The 17,583-nt window shown below is 42.1% G+C and overlaps 1 non-coding gene across 1 annotated transcript; it reads right to left on the bottom strand.

Annotated features, from left to right (window-relative positions):
* Positions 1 to 708: 708 nt before the first annotated feature.
* Positions 709 to 815, bottom strand: LOC145110167 (small nucleolar RNA R71). The gene has a single exon (XR_013709546.1). It is a non-coding gene; the product is annotated as a small nucleolar RNA R71 (small nucleolar RNA).
* Positions 816 to 17,583: the final 16,768 nt, after the last annotated feature.

Here is a 17,583-nt window from a genome sequence, read left to right as displayed (position 1 = left end):
TTAGTTTTTGTTCAGTTTTACGTTTTTCATTTTTTTTTTGTTTTGCAGGAGTTGATGACCAGAGGATCCAACACACCTTTGGTGCCACCGCTTGAAGATCCGGAGTCTACGCTGAACAAAAAGAATAATAAGAAGTCGCATTTACAAGAACTGAAATCAGCCTTTTCAAGGAAGTCAGGAAAGAAAACGGGAGAATCGAGTTCAGCCTCAAAGAGCAAGTTTGAAGTCTTCGATCAATTTCCTAATCCACACGAGCCCGAGTACGAATCAGAAACAGAATTTGGACTTTATACGAGTGAACCCGAGAACGAGCCGGAGAACGAAGTGGCGAACATTGATGAGATGGCCATGGGGGACTACAAAAAGCGCATTCGAGATAATGTGGGGCCGGGTTTAGTACACCCTACAATTCCTGCCAATGCCACATTCGAGTTAAAGGGACACATCCTTACTGCACTTAAGAATATTGCATTCTATGGAAAAGATCACGAAGATGCTTTCAAACATTTAGATGAAGTGAATGACATTGCTGAGTACTTTAATGTTCCAAATGTTGAGAGAAATATTGTCTTGCTAAGGATGCTACCAGTTACTTTCAAAGGAGCTGCAAAAGACTGGTTGAAGGCACTTCCACCTGGCACAATAACTACTTGGGCTCAAATGCGTGAACAGTTTTTAGATCGGTTTTGCCCACCATCCAAGATAGCTAAACTCAAGAAGGCGATAGCCAACTTTGAGCAACAACCAGGGGAGTCATTATACGCGGCATGGGAGCGTTACAAGGGCTTGTTAAGGAATTGTCCTCATCACGACCTCAACATCTAACAAGAAGTATCTATATTTTACGATGGAGTAAATGTCATGGCGCGTCAACTTCTTGATTCGCATGGACCGCTTACAAAGAAAAACCCAAATCAAATCAAGATGTTGGTTGAAGAATTTGCAAAGCACTCTCGTGAATATCATAACCCAAGGCGTGATGGAATAAAAGGCAGTGGAGATGCACAAACTGAAGAAATGGCTGCTGTGATGGCAATGCTTAACACTATGGATAGGAGATTGACCCAAATGGACCAATCAATTCATGCAATGCGAGTTGGTTGCGAGAGATGTAGTGGCCCACATTTGGCAAAAGATTGCAATATGGATGAATATGGAAACAAGAAAGCTCAAGTTTGCTATTCAATTGGGGACAAATACGATGAAGATTGGAGAAAACCAAAGAAGGAGTGGCTGTCTTACGATGAATACAAGAAGCAAAAAGAAGAGAAATTTAGGCAAACTGGCCGGGGCTTCTACCAAAGAGAGCAACCACCAGCTGAGAAGAAAGTTGAACTAGAGACCATGTTAATGAAGTTTATGGAAGCTTCATAAAAAAGGCATGATGCTACTGCTACTGCAATGGAGGATCAAAGAACTATGATTAAGAATCATCATGCTATGATGATTGACCAACAATCATTATTAAAAAGTCAGCAAGCTTCCATCAATAACCTTGAAGTTCAACTTGGTCAACTTACTACTTTGGTAAATACAAGATTGTCTCCACAAATTCATGAAAAGAAGATCCAATCTCACGTCATGGCCATTGATACTGAAGAAGAGGCGATTTATGAATTCCTAGAAGCTTTAGAAGTGGAGCCAAAGCCATCTGAACCAAAGCCTAAGAAGACAAAACTCGAAAACGAAGAATCTGCTGGAATACCAAGTTCACGTCGTAAGCCCGCTATGCTCACGTCGTGGGCTCGGTCTGAACAGAAGAATTTCGTATCTGTTTCAGTTTATCACCCGCCTTTACCATTTCCGTCTCGAGCACATCTTAGTCCACTGGAAAGGAAACACCTGGAGTTTATTCAACAAATAAAGGGTATTTCTATTAATACTCCTTTTATTGATTCACTTGCAAAAGTTCCAGAATACGCGAAGTTCCTCCGAGATCTAATAGACACTCGCCAAGAATTGAAGAAGAATTCTAAGGTGATCCTTAGTAAGCAAAGCTCAAGGGCTGTATTGGGAGAGATACCTAAGAAGATGGGAGATCCTGGACACCTCACTCTTCCATGTGAGTTTGACAATAATTTGAAGACATATGCTTTAGCCGATTCTGTGGCTAGCATTAATTTGATGCCTTTTTCATTTTACCAAAAGTTAAATATTCAGAAGATGAAGGCTACAAAAATGACAATCCACATGGCAAATCGTTCAGTGACTCACCCAAGAGGGATAGTAGAAGACATCCTAGTTAAAATTGGGAAATTTGTTTTCCTAGTTGATTTTGTAGTGATGGATATGAAAGAGGATGTGAATGTCCCCATCATTCTTGGTCGCCCTTTACTAAATACTGCTAGGGCTCTTGTCGATATTCGGGAATCCAAGCTCACGTTGAGGGTTGGTGATGAAGAAGAAACTTTTGGACTACAAGATGGTTTCCAAGGATATGATGTTCAAGGTGAAGTGTTCAATATTGAAGTTGATAATGAGCTTGAAGAATTGGAGAAACTTATGGAAGAAGAAAAACAATTCATCAAGTCAAGCGCACCAAGCCAAGAGCTTCTGTTCCACTTGCATTCGAGGTGTTTGCTTATAAAACACCAACATCTTTGATAAGTGAGGAAAGTGATGATATGTCTAGTGATGAAGAGGAGGTTACATCAAAGGTGACTAGCCCAGTGGTGAAGGAGGAGGAGGATATTATGAAGCTTAAAAATGATGAAAAATTGAAGACTCAAGGGATCAAACGCAAGCTCGATGGAGACGAAGTCAAGGCTAAAAAGGAGAATTCTAAGAAGGCGTATATTCGTCGAGTTCAAGCTTACAAGAGACGTTTCAAGGAGAAAAAGATTCAGGTGGTGGACTCTTCTGATGATTCAACGTAGGAGGCACGGAGTCCAGCTCAAGACTCCTAAAAAAGAAGCGCTTCTCGGGAGGCAACCCGAATTTGGTTTGCGTTTTCTTTCTTTTTCTTTTTGGATTTTTAGTTTTTTTTAAGGAAATCGATCATATCATCCGAATCGCTATATTCATAATTACACACTGAGTGTGAGGTCCTTAAAAATTAAGTGGTAATTATTAAGAATCAAGTTAATAGACAAATTTGAAATTAATAAAAATTTTACATAATTCACGACGTGAACCTTTTAGGATTCACGACGTGAATCCTGAAATACTCGGGACCACATATTAAAGAACACAGACCCCTCTTTGACCAAACATTTCTTTATTCCTACGAAGTGAAAGAGGCGACTGGTCCCCCCTTGTTCGATTTCGGCCGACACACGTTCTTTAATCCTCTTTTGCTTAGGTAATCCTCCAAAATTGGTACATTAATCTTATTCCCATTGTTTATTATTGCTTTAATTGCTAGATTTAGGGGTTAGGGTTTGCTTTTCTTTAGTTATTAAAGATTGATACCCTAAATGTTGAAATCGTTACTGCATGTGCCTACAATGTACTTAGATATGATCTAGCATAAAACCCCAAGTATTGTATTGGCTCGATTTGTACAGAAATTGGATCGTTTCATGGTGCGACGACCAACTCACGACGTGAATTCCTCGGGATTCACGACGTGAATTCTGGACTGGACATTATGCTATTTCTTTTAATTCTAATCTCTTGGTTTGCTTTTGTTGGTTTTGTTTGCTGCTTATTATTGCAGAAATGGCTCCCAGAAGAGAAGTTCCAACCGGGGTTGCTAATCTCCACCTGTTTTATGTCTTTCCAACAAATATGTCCCGAGAAGTCTTGACCCGATGGAACAATCGGTTGGGTGGCTTTACAACCGGGAGATTGCAGTCGCACCCACCATCAATTGGACACGGTTGAGGGAAGTTGGACTCATGGATAGGCTGTCCCCATTTCTGACTAAAATATTTATTGGAAATGGTTATTCGTTTACTTGCTCGGGATGGCTCAACCTTTTTCGCATCCAAGAGAGGGTATATAAGGAGTTTTGTGTTGAGTTTTTCTCCACAGTTACATTCCACGAGAATGTCCAAGACCCCCATTATCCACAAGCTTTGGTATTCCGTCTCGGGGGTGAGTATCGGGAATGCAGCCTCACGGAATTTTCTTGGAGGTTGGGGATATATAATCCCCAAGAGGCTATGACTCCCGAGTTTGGCATGTTTTTGAGGGATGCAGCTAGAGGGTATGCGGATGATGTCACTGGGTTTGATTTCTGGCATAATATTGCCTCCGGAATATTCAATTCCGGAGTGTCCCCCGAGAGCAGCATTTGATCTCCTATCCACCGAGTACTACACCGATTTATCACTTTCTCTATCAATCACAGAAGGCATGGGGACAAGGTGACAAAGCATAATTTATTCTTTTTATGGTGCATTTTGCAGCCGGGAGTGTGTTGCAACATTCCCTATTTTTTGGCACGCTTTCTGGCTGACTCTGCTGCCAGTTCTCGTCCCGGGAGCCCTATTTGTGGAGGGCATTTCATTACCCGTTTGGCCCAATCGTATGGGTTGCTTGTTCCCGGTATCACTCGTTCCATGACTTGCATGGATGAACATGAGTTTAGTATGGGTTATTTGGAGACCATGCGGGTGGTCCAAAAATATGGAACTCACTGGGGTATTTTGGGGTCGGATGATGAGGATGGTGGTGAGCAGCAGGGTGATCAACCCGCACCACAACCAAGGCCGAGGAGAAGAAATGTGAGAGGACGAGGGGAAAGAGGACAGCCCGTTCGCCAATCAGCACCCATTGTAGCATCACACTTTGGGGATGATATGACAGGGTATTTTGACCAGCTTTCCTTGAGCATGAACTGGATTGGTGGGACAATGGAGAATTTGGTGCAACATTTCCACGTGGAGCAGCCTCCTCATTTAGGGTATCATTACCCAATTTTCCCTAGGATGAGCGAGTATCGAGGCCAAGGAGGAGACGGAGGCGGGACTAGCGGAGCGAACGAGGATGATGAGGATGATTGATCGTTTGTTTTTAGTTTTATTTCGTTTATTTTAGTTTTGTTTGGTTTGGTTTTATGTTGTTTTTTTTATTTGTTTGGATTGTAAGACTATTAAGATATTATGTTACTTTTATTTTTTTGGTTGTTTGATTACAGCTTGCTAAGGAGTCTTGGGAAGGGGGTAAAGTCGAGTCAAGAGTCGTAATCGTCTAGTCAAGGGTCATTTCAAGTCTAGAAGTTAAGAGTCGAGACCCACAATTAAAAATAAGTGTGGGGTGAGTCGAGAGAGAGGATGAGATTAGCAAGGAATCATAGAAATTCTGCATTCAGTAGTGTCTTTCACAATTTAGAAATTGGAATCGGATGTCAAAAGTAATAAGAAGAATGGGTAGTCTCATTTTTCAGTCGCCCAGTTTTCAGGACGTGAGAATACATTATTCACGTCGTGAGTTGAGTTATTATAGATTTCCGATTCCGCATTCCTGCGACATCACGTCGTGAGCCTATATAACCCACGACGTGAGTTTTCCATTTTCACTATATTTGGGGTTTTTTCTGACGCGCATGCTGGCTGTTTCCTCTACTATACAAAGTGGCGTATGCTTTCCCACATAATTCTATACATTTTGAATACTTGCACCATTCTTATGGGAGTTTGAAGTTTCGATTCATTGCTGTTTTGCTTGTTGGCTCACTTATATCTTTCGCGAGTTCAAGTCCAAGTTCATATTTTGAAGAAGTTCCACATTCGAGATGCGCATTTTGTCCACACTTATGGAGTTCCATCACGCCACTATCCCATGGGAGTCTGTTCCTTTTTCTCCATTTTATTGCTTTTCATTTATTTTATGCATACATTGAGGGCATTGTATGTAGTAAGTGTGGGGTAGGAGGTCGAAAAAGTAAAAAATAAATTGCTAGGAATTTTAGGAAATTTAAAAATTTTTAGAGATAGATTTGAAATAATAATCTAATGTTAGTTCTAGTAATAATAATTTGAATTTAAGTGCTAGTGTTGCATTAGGATGATCTGATAAAGACTCAAATGTTTAGTTGAGCCAATATACGTTATAGTGCATTTGTGGCCTCCCTTATTCTAGTGAAATCATGGGACAAAAACACAACCTCACTTAGTTTGAGGGATGCGATATGTTTAGCAGCCTAAACCTGAAATGTATCCAGGAAAATTAATATCCTTAACCAATAAGGGTTGAAGTAAAGCGCCCCTGCTTAAGCATGTAGGTTTTTGAGTGATATAAAAAAGTGAGTACATGTAAAAAAAAGAGAGAGAAATTACCAAAAGTAAAGAAATTGAAGAATTTTGGAGCATACAAGTATCAAAGTATGAAGATCAAAGATCAAAAATTCTGAAGTCTCAAAAGTTGAAGATACGAAAGTTACACAAAAAGGTGGTGAATTCAAAGAAATCAAAGATCAAATATCAAAGAAAAGAAGAATTCAAGAGCTCCAAGTTGTGGTATCTTCTAAAAGTTGTAATTCTCTAGTTTATGTATGCTTGGGTAGCTTTGCAAAATACCTTGAGGTTAGTGAGCTTTTTGAGGATGGATTCGGAGGGTTTCATAAAATGAGCATTGTTCAAAAGAAGTGGGCGAGAGTTTATGAAGATTGTGAGTATTTAGAATTGAGGGGGGTTACTTAGGAGAAATTTTAGACACAAATGCATGCGTTGAGGTCTTAGCATAATGGCTGAGCTTCAGTTGGATCATTCTATGTGATATTGGTGATGAAGGTTTGATTTAATAATTAGATTTGCTTGAGGTCAAGCAAAGAACAAGTGTGGGGTATTTTGATATTTCCATATTTATACGCATTTTTAGGCAATATTTATTTATGTTTTTATTAATATTTTGGTTATTTGCATAGAATAATGGTACTTATAAGGATAAATTGTTATTTACAGCCAAAATAGAAGCATTCTCGAAGATAGGGACTGAAACTGACAATATTTGGAACTTTGGAGGTTTGAAGGGAAGAAGGATGAAAATTCCACCAAAAAAGACGTTCTCACGACGTGAATTGTTCATGATTCACGACGTGAGCAGAGTATTCCAGAAGATATGCATCCGGGTGGAAGAGTCCTTGTCGAATACGAAAAGACCGCATTCACGACGTGAATCCTTATTGTTCACGACGTGAACTCGGGAAATCATAAAACTATAAATTCCCTTGCCCATTACGACTTGGGGAGTTTTTGGCTGATTGGAAGGTTACCTGAAGACGATTTTGAGCAGAATAAGAGTTCTGGAAAAGGCCTTCAACACCAAAAGGAGTAAAGGTTCATAATTAGTTAATTAGTTTGATAGTTATGAACATGTTTGATAATTTGATTTGTTTTTGCTTACTTGTTACCATGAGTAGCTGAATCTAGCAGCTCTTGTCTAGCTAGATGAAGCTTCTGAATTATGTTTTAGCTTAATGAGTATTGAATTTGATTAGTTGGTAAATTGCTTGTGTTTGATTATCATTACCTAGCATGTTATTTAGTTTCTTAGTTGCTTAAATTCATGTTATGTGTAGCTTAGTGATCATTAAATTACACAGAACATGAATTTAAGCAACTAAGAAACTAAATAACATGCTAGGTAGTGAACATTGAATTGCTAGAGCTAGGATCGACCAAAATCTTAGATAAGTGATAAGAGTAACTAATTTAGCTGTGCTAGAGGACATAATTTATGACCATAATTGTGTTTGCTTAGATAAATCTTACATAGATCACCTATAATTAATAACTAATTCTGTGTTTTACTTATGTGTGATCATACAAGGTAATCCATGAATTGGTAAAAAGATTAGTAAATTTGGACTTGAATTGCTAATTACATAATAGTTGGTGAGCAACTTTGATAATCCATAATTATTAGCTAAACATAAATAAAGAAGTGAATTCAAACTAGACAGGAGTGTTTTTAATTAATTGATTGAATTTTGTGATTTAAGTTCGTCTGGTTTTGCAAAATCAGATAAAACCCCTATTTGCTCTAAAATTAGGTCAATTTAATAGTAGATAAATTAATTAGTCAAAACCGTTCCCTGAGATCGACACCCGACTTACCCAACTATTCTATAATTTTGACTAGCTACACTGCCTAGGTGCAATTAGTTAGTTAAGGTAGTTAGGTTATAAATAATAAAATTAGGTGTAGCTATTTGTACGCATCATATGTTGATGTCAAAGGCAACAGAGCTGTGTTTGAGAGTTTAACAGAAAATCCAAAAGTTAGTTATGAAGTAAAACGCTTCTCTTACAATGTGATAATCCTATAAATCTTTTTATGACATTATTTTTTGTAATTCCAAAAGTACTTTGATGGAGTTTACTGAAATAAATTTTGTTTTTATTTATTTGTCTACAGTCGAAGCATAATGTAAGAGACCAAAAAGAACTACCCCGTTTGGTTTGTACATGCCATACACTGCTATACAATTCATGGTTCTGCATAAAGTGAAAACTTTTGCTTCGGGGTCATCCAAGTCAGGTCAGTGTCAAAGTTTAAACTTTTAAAAGCATTTATCTTTCAAGTGTAGAGGGGGTATTATGGTTCGAATGACACAGTGAAAACAAGAACACTTGAAAATAAGCAATCTCATACCTTATATGCTAACTAGTCAACCTTATCTTTGAATTCTTGAAAATCTCTACTATTGGTAAATTTTATCCACTTGAATAACTTCTAACTTCTAACAATCCGACTAAATTTCTTCCATGTTTTTTAGCATTCTTTACTTGTTTATATAACGAGCTACATAGTATAGTAAAAACATTAACTTTGTTACATTTAATGGTTGAATATTACAAAGTTATTTGCTATCGATACACACTTATGCAAATGTTTTCAATGCAAAGCAGGTTTTAATGGAACCCGGAACACCACATGGATCAAATATCATATCTCAAGTGTGGTCCCGCATTCTTTGGATGGAGAAAAGGGTAGTTTCATCTTTTACAACTAACATTCCATGTTTGATTCTTCTAATAATTATATTAGCATATTAATTTTTTGATTTTTATTTGATCAGGTCACAAGAATTATCGGAGCAGGGGTTCATTAGTCTTAAAGAATTATGAAAGGCAAGATGCAACTCTACTTAGTTGGAATTAGATGTTTATCATCTTTTTTTATATCTTTTTAGTTTGTATAGCATTACATTGCAGAAGGTGTCCCTTAATAGCAATGTAGTGTTAGGTTATATAGTTAGGGAAAACCTCTTAATAACAATGTACAATTAGATCCCCTTAATATCAATGTATTACAATTTTTTGACGTGATGTTATTCGATGAAATTGATTGTTTTGGTATATATTTGTTTAAATATTTTTGTATTATGCGTAAATGAGTATCGTAAAGACGCGTCGTAAATGGTTACTGAAGTGTATGACACGTAAATGCATGACGTCTTCCTTTATGACAAGACCTTCCTTGATACGCATTGCGTGTCATAAACATGCGCGTCGTAAGGTTACGACACGTAAATACGTGTCGTCTTACTTTATGACAGGGCCTTCCTTGATACGCATTGTGTGTCATAAATGCGCATCGTAAATGCGCATCATAAATGCGCTTCGTAAATGCGCGTCATAAATAGACGACACGCAAAAGTGTGTCGTCTCTCGTTATGACAGGGCCTTCCTTGACACGCATTTGCGCGTCGTCTGAGCATTTTACGACACGCATTGTGCGTCGTAAAAGGCTGTTTTTCTAGTAGTGACATACACATAAAGTTTGAAACTTTACGTGGAAACCATGCCCTAGGAGGCTAGATCTGCAATTTGGAGCCTTGGTCTTGCTTAAAAGCCTTTGAATGAGAAATGGACTGAAGGGACTCGACGAGTTGCATGGTCAACTCGACGAGTCGGATGAAGATTGCCTGTATTGGTTCTACATGGACTCGGTGAGTCAGTGAGATGACTCGACGAGTTAGTTAGGGTTTTTCACGACATTTGGGCACCACATGGACTCGACGAGTTGCCTGGAAACTCAGCGAGTCAACTAGGGTTTTCACGATTTCTCGGTTTTTGGAAGGACTCGACGAGTCAGTGGGCTACACTCGACGAGTTGGGTCAACATGGTCTGTTGACCTTGACCGTTGACTTTGACCTTGACCAAGGGTTGACTAATTTGACTTCTGGGGGTATTTTAGTAATTTGGGAATTTATGGAAGTGGATCATTGGTGGATGTAGGTGTTTGAGTTGGAGCTGTATTTGGAGGAGTTTGACATTATCATCCTTGTAACGACCCGATTTTTCAAAAGAAAATTTTCATTTTTGATTAACAAAAATACTTTCCACAAACCATGTAATCTCAAATACAATTGTTTTCAAAATTCATATCAAATACAATATTATTTCAAATCATTAGACTGTCCCATAAAAATGCCTGTGAGAGAGTGCACGTTGCGCCATCAAGTCTTGCCCTTGCCTTTAGGCTTAGATGTACCTGAAACAAATCCACAAACTGTAAGCTAATGCTTAGTGAGTCCCCCAGAGCATACCCCACACACAATCCACATAACACATATCATATTAGCTATAAAAGCTTCATATATCACATAATTCATGCATATAAACATATAGGGATGTCGTGGAAACCTTCCAATGTCTTACACCAAGTGCCAAGGGAAACCCCAACGTGGTCTTTACTAGCCGCCACTGGAACCCCCACGTGGTTTTGGCTAATTTCCACGGGAACCTCGACACGGTCTACACTAATCATGGAAATATCATATGAACTAAACAAGTAAACATACTAGGAAGCCGTGGAAACCCTCCAAGGACTTATACTAAATGCCATAGGAACCTCCTCATGGTCTTAATATACTGCCACAGGAACCCCCCGAGGACTTCCATACAAATGTCCTAACGACATATCATATAACCAACTATCAATCCATATAACATTAAATGGGTCGGCCTTGGTGCCTTAGACCCATTGGTATGGTGAGAAGACTCACCTCTGTATGCTGAATTCGAAAGCTTCTCTCCTAACAGTCCGTAACCACCCGTGTTGAACAATAATAACATTACCCAAGGTTAGGACTGAACACAATCCAATTGAAGAACCTAAACCCCAAGTCCTTTCACAATGGCCCAAAAAGTTTTCCTTTGCTAATGGGCCCAAAGTCCATGTCCAAAACCATTAATGGGCCTCATGGCCCAATAAAGCCCAACCATAGCATCCATGGACCAAAACAGATAAGTTGGCCCACTAACTCCAAAACGTGACCAGACCCAATGACTAATTAAGGCCCAAAAGCTTACAAGCCCAAAACAAGTCCGAGTCCATCTGCTGTGCGTACGCCTTGCGTACCACCCTGGTACGCATAGTGTACTGAGTCCCTGAGTCGTACGTGCTGTATACTCTAAGTTACGCCCAACATACAAACAAATTAAGCATGTTTTCCATTAAGTGCTCAATACTCAATGTTCAATCGTCCAATATCAGATATGAGCTTATTAATACGTCTCAAGGCATAAAGTTGGCAACTTTATGCCTTTGCATGTCCCATATGTTCCCAACAACCCATTAAGACCTTTAATTCGTGCATGAGGTCAAAACACCCATCAAGACTCCATTTTTATGCTATGGATGGATAAAAGGACCTCGGATCTATCCTCCCATAAGCTCTGGAGTTGCTCAAACTCTCAAGAGGTGGTTCAAGAACACAAAAAGGGACTAAGGAGAAAACCCTAGCTCTAGAAATGGAAGTGATAACCAAGGTGAAAGCTTGTTACCTCCTCAAGCTTCCTAGACTGCTCAAAATGTAAGATCCAGAATCTCCTCTTCGTTTAAGCTTGATTCTTCTTCTTCTTAGTAGCTAACACACAACAAGGATGGTGAACACTCAAAAGCTCAAGAATACACTCTCTAATGATTTTAGGGTTTTCAGGGACGTTTGAAGGTGAAGGAGGCTGGTTAGGGTGAAGATCAAATGAGATAAGGATGCTTATATAGGTCTCAAGTCTGAAAATTAGGGTTTGAACATCCGTCGCGTACGCCCTGCGTACCCTTTGGTACGCCCAGCGTACGTGATGGCCCTCCGCGATCATCCATGCATGGTACACTAAGCGTAACCATGAAGTACGCCCAACGTACTTAAGGGATTTATTATGAAATATTTAAAATTTCAAGGGCTTCAAATATAATACCTGATTTGGAGTGTTACAACTCTCCCCCACTTGAACTAGACTTCGTCCTCGAAGTCCGTAGATGCAAACAGATTGCAGTAATGCTCCCGCATCTCATCCTCCGACTCCCATGTCCAGTCGGAGCCCCTTCGGTGTTGCCATTGCATCTTTACTAGCTTCACCTCCTTGTTCCGAAGAACCTTGGTCTTCCTATCCAAAATCACTACGGGCCTCTCAATGTAGTTCAGGCACTCGTCCACCTGAATGTCGTCCAGAGAAACGACCACGGCCTCGTCGGTGACACACTTCCGAAGCTATGACACATAGAAGGTGTTGTGAATCTGGCTAAGCTCATCCGGCAGCTCCAAACGATAGGCCACCTTGCCCACGCAGGTCGTAATCCTGAACGGTCCAATATATCGGGGCCCCAACTTGCCTCTCTACCGAAACCTGATGACTCCCTTCCATGGCGACACCTTTAGTAACACAAAGTCCCCCACCTAGAACTCAAGATATGATCTCCGTCGTTCAACATAGCTTTTCTAACGGCTCTACGCGACTCACAGCCGGTCGCACACCTGCTGAATCAGCCCAATAGTCTTGAGCACTACCTCAGTGCTCCCCATGACTCGGTGTCCAACCTCACCCCAACAAACCGGGGTCCTACACCTTCGACCATACAACATATCAAACGGAGGTCGGTCGATACTAGCATGGTAACTGTTATTGTATGAAAACTCTGCCAACGGAAGGTATATATCCCAACTACCTCCAAAATCCAACACGCATGCCCGAAGCATATCCTCGAGTGTTTGGATCGTCCTCTCACTCTGGCCATCTGTCTGGGGGTGGTACGTCGTGCTGAAATGTAACTTGGTGCCCAGTTCCTCATAGATCTTCTTCCAGAATCCAGATGTAAATCAAACATCTCTGTCAGAAACTACCGACACTGGCACCCTGTGTCTAGCCACCATATCTCGCACATATATATCCGCCAATTTCTCAGCGGAGATGCTCTCGGAAATCGGAATAAAGTGGGCACTTTTCGTCAACCTGTCCACAATCACCTATATGGCATCCACACCCCTCGTTGTCCTCGGTAACTTCGTGATGAAGTCCATAGTGATCTCTTCCCACTTCCACATGGGAATGGGTAGCGGCTGAACCTTGCCATGCGGCCATTTATGCTCAGCCTTGACCTTCCTGCAGGTTAAGCACCGCTCCACGAACCAAGCGATCTCCCGCTTCATGCAGGGCCACCAATAGCTCAGTCTCAGATCTCTATACATTTTTGTAGCCCCCGGATGTATAGAGAACTTGGACTTGTGTGCCTCTTCTAATATCTTCTGTCTCACTCCTCCAGTCACCGGTACCCACACCCGGCCACACTGTGTCAGAAGACCTCGACTATCCCGAACGAACAAGGGATACTGACCCCGAATCCGCTCTATCTTCCAATTCTCTTTCTGCACCCCCTCGACCTCAGCCTCTTTGATCATATCCAACAATGGAGAGATCACTGTCATCCTCAAACAAATGCTCCAAATCAGGGAACCCGCCGTCTTGCGGCTCAAAGCATCGGCCACCACATTGGCCTTCCATGGATGGTATATGATCTCACAATCATAGTCCTTCAGCACGTCCAACCACCTCCTCTGCCGCATGTTGAGGTTCTGCTGATCCATCAAATATTTCAAACTCTTGTGATCTGTATAAATAGTTCACCGTACTCCATACAAGTAGTGCCTCCAAATCATGAGGGCGAATACTACTGCCCCTAACTCCAGGTCGTGGGTGGGATAATTTGTTTCATGAGGCTTCAACTGCCTCGAGGCGTAAGCTATCACATGCCCCCTCTGCATCAGTACCGCGCCTAACCCTGAGATCGATGCATCACAGTACACTACCAAATCATCTAACCCCTCCGGTAGTACTAGAATCGAAGCCTCGCATAACCTCCATCTCAGGGTCTCAAAAGCCAAGTGTTGCTCCGTGCCCCATCGAAATGTCACATTCTTCTTGGTCAAGAGGGTCAAAGGCACAACAATCTTGGAGAAATCCTGGATGAATCTCCGATAGTACCCCACTAAACCCGAGAAGCTACGAATCTCATATGTGTTCTTTGGTATTTCCCACCGCATCACCGCCTCAACCTTGGCCGGATCAACCGAAATTCCCTCCTGGTTGATGATGTGCCCCAAAATCTGTACCTCTCGTAGCCAGAAATCACACTTGGAGAACTTGGCATAAAGCCTCTCCGCCCTCAGTGTCTCCAATACCTCCCTCAGATGCTGCTCATGCTGCTCCTTGGTCTTAGATTAGACCAGGATATCATCAATAAAAAACAATTACCGACCGATCCAGTATCGGTCTGCACACTCTGTTCATGAGATCCATGAACGCTGTTGGGGCATTGGTGATCCCGAATGGCATCACCACAAACTCATAGTGCCCATACCAAGTCCTGAAAGCTGTCTTCGATATATCCTCATCCCGAATCCTCATCTGATGGTATCCCGACCGAAGATCAATTTTAGAAAACTAAGACGCCCCCTGCAGCTGATCGAACAACTCATCAATCCTCGGTAACGGACATTGGTTCTTCACAGTTAGTTTGTTCAGCTCTCAATAATCAAACACATCTTGTATGACCCATCCTTCTTTTTCACGAACAGGATCGGAGCTCCCCACGAGGAACTGCTCGGACAGATAAACCCTCGATCTAGCAGCTCCTGAAGCTGCGTAGATAACTCCTGCATCTCGGGCGGTGCTAGCCGGTATAGTGCCTTTGCTATCGGAGCGGCACCCGACACCAAATCAATGTGAAACTCCACTTGCCTCTCCGGAGGCACTCTCGGTAACTCCTCGGCAAAGACATCCCGAAACTCCTGTAGAACCGGCACACTGCCCACATCTGTAGTGGACTCAACCCTTGTATCGGAGATATAAGCCAAAAATCTCGAACAACCCTGATAAAGCAATATCGTAGCCCTCACAGCTGAATAAAGGGTCGACCCCTGTGAGGCCCTCTCTCCGTGAATAACCAGTTCTCCCCCACTTGGGGTTCGAACCCTCACCAGCTGGTGCTTGCAATCGATCATGGCCCCATTGGCCCCCAACCAGTCCATCCCGACAATCAACTTCAACCCTCGCAACGGTATTGGGACTAGATCAACATGAAACCTCTCCCAAGTAACATTCAGGACACAGTCCAGATACACCATCGCAGCACTCACAGTGCGGTCGTCCGCAATCTCCACCTCAAGCGGGGAATCCAAAGTTGTCGACGCATCCCGAAACTTCTTGCTAAGCGCAAGAGACACAAACGATCGGGTAGCTCCCGAATCGAACGAAACGTGAGTAGACGTACCATTGACCAAAAGGTCCCTATACATAAGCACAATATACACATAGGCAATACAATAAAAATCTAGAGCAGGAAGATAAAATACATACCAGCCACAACGTCTGGCTGTACCCGAGTCTCCTCGGTTGTCAACTGGAATGCACGACTCTTCACTACTGGAGTCTCCACCTTAACATAGCGGCCATCAGTGATCCTCATGATGGCGGGCACAGGCGCCATCACTGCTCCTCCTCCTCCCTGCAACCTCGGGCAATCAGCCTTTTTATGGCCAACCTGGTTGCAGTGGAAACATATCAAGTCCTTCTTGGGGCAATCCCTACTCGTGTGGCCCGACTGACCACATGTATAGCATACCGGGCCCGACCCCCGACAACCTCTACTATGCGGTTTCCCGCACTTAGCACACCGGCCACGACCCTGCTGGCCCCTACCCGAAGACTCAGAGGTCTTAGGCTTTTTAGCCATACCCCTAGCCGCCTGAACCTGCTCCGGCTTCCGCTTGGTGCAGAAGTCCAACTCAATCTCCTATTCACGGGCCTTCTCCACCATCTCATTCAGAGTTTTGCACCATATGAAGCTCATGAACTCCCGGATATCATCCCTCAACATGGAATGATACCTCGTCCTCCTCATGTCCTCATCAGTAGCATACTATGGGATCAACAATGCTCGTTCTCGAAACTTAGCGGTGATCTCCGCCACAGTCTTGGTGGTCTGATGTACGTCATGAAACTCCCTCACTAGCCGTTACACCTCGATTGGTGGTGCAAACTCCAAATCAAATCGTTGAACAAACTCGGCCCATGTCATCTCAGCCACACCGACTGCTCCCACCTGACTAGTCACCTCTCCCCACCAGTCTCGGGCTCTGTCTCTCAGCATACATGAAGCAAAAACCACCTTTGCCGCATTAGGGCAAGAACTCGTGCATTGGGCGTTCTATATATCCGCCACCCATCATCGACTAACAATGGGGTCCTTGACCCCGAAAAACTCCGACGCCCTACACGCCTTGAACTCCCAGAATGAGGGAGTTCGGGCCCCAACCTGGCCTGCAACTATCTCGGCTCTGAATACCCTGAGCCTCTCCTCCATAATCTCCATCATACCCTCCTTGACCGTCCTAAAGATAACTGGGGTAGCGTCAAGGATTCCCCTCGTAACCTCAGCTGCGATGAGCTCACGCAGCCTCTCGTCGATGGGCTCGGTACCATCGCCCGACCCAGATCCAGATCCCGATCCTGATCCCCCAGCTCTATGTCGTGTCACCACCATACTGAACTACAATGTCAAAAATTATAATGATCAGGATGTCCTTATGAAATCTTCCCACGACGGTCCTCCTTAGAGATTCCAGATCTAACATCAGTCCGGGTATAGGTCTTGTGCTTTCAGTAGTACAGGTCCAATACTACCTTCCACACCTACCTGTACCTTCCCCAAGGCTATACTTGATAACTCTAATTCATCCCAAAACAAACCATATCTCATAGGCTACCGTATAGCTCGAATCCTAGGTTGTCCTAAGATTTTATCTACCCACATCAAATCAATCATAACAGGTTGCCTTTATGCATGCAAATTATACACAGAAAAAGATCAAATAGACTTTCGAATAATAGATTCTACCCTAGGACCACAACCAGACAAGGAACAGGGAATAAGGACAAATCAATCATTCTAAGGCTATAAGCTCCTTACCCAATACAATTTTAAAAGCATACACATAGCAAAATCCATACGATTATCATAGCTCAAATATTAGTATAGCATGTCTAACATATTGGGGAGCTATTTACTTAGCTCGGCCGATCACGCCCGTTGCACTCTCCTATTTTCCATTCTTTAAAAGTTTTAACTTTTATTTTATTTTTGAAAACAATTTTACCATTTCCTTAGTTTGAGTCTCGACACACCCGCGGGTGTGCCTGAATCCCTCAAACCAAGGCTCTGATACCAACTTGTAACGACCCGATTTTTCAAAAGAAAAATTTTCATTTTTGATTAACCAAAATACTTTCCATAAAAAACGCCTGTAAGAGAGTGCACGCCGCGCTATCAAGCCTTTCCCTTACCCTTGGGCTTAGATGTACTTGAAACAAATCCACAAACTGCAAGCTAATGCTTAGTGAGTCCCCCAA

Source organism: Lactuca virosa, chromosome 4, assembly GCF_052849685.1.
Source record: "Lactuca virosa cultivar CGN04683 chromosome 4, Lactuca_virosa_CGN04683_v6, whole genome shotgun sequence".
Lineage (NCBI taxonomy): Eukaryota > Viridiplantae > Streptophyta > Magnoliopsida > Asterales > Asteraceae > Lactuca > Lactuca virosa.
This window is presented reverse-complemented; position numbering and strand designations above follow the sequence as displayed.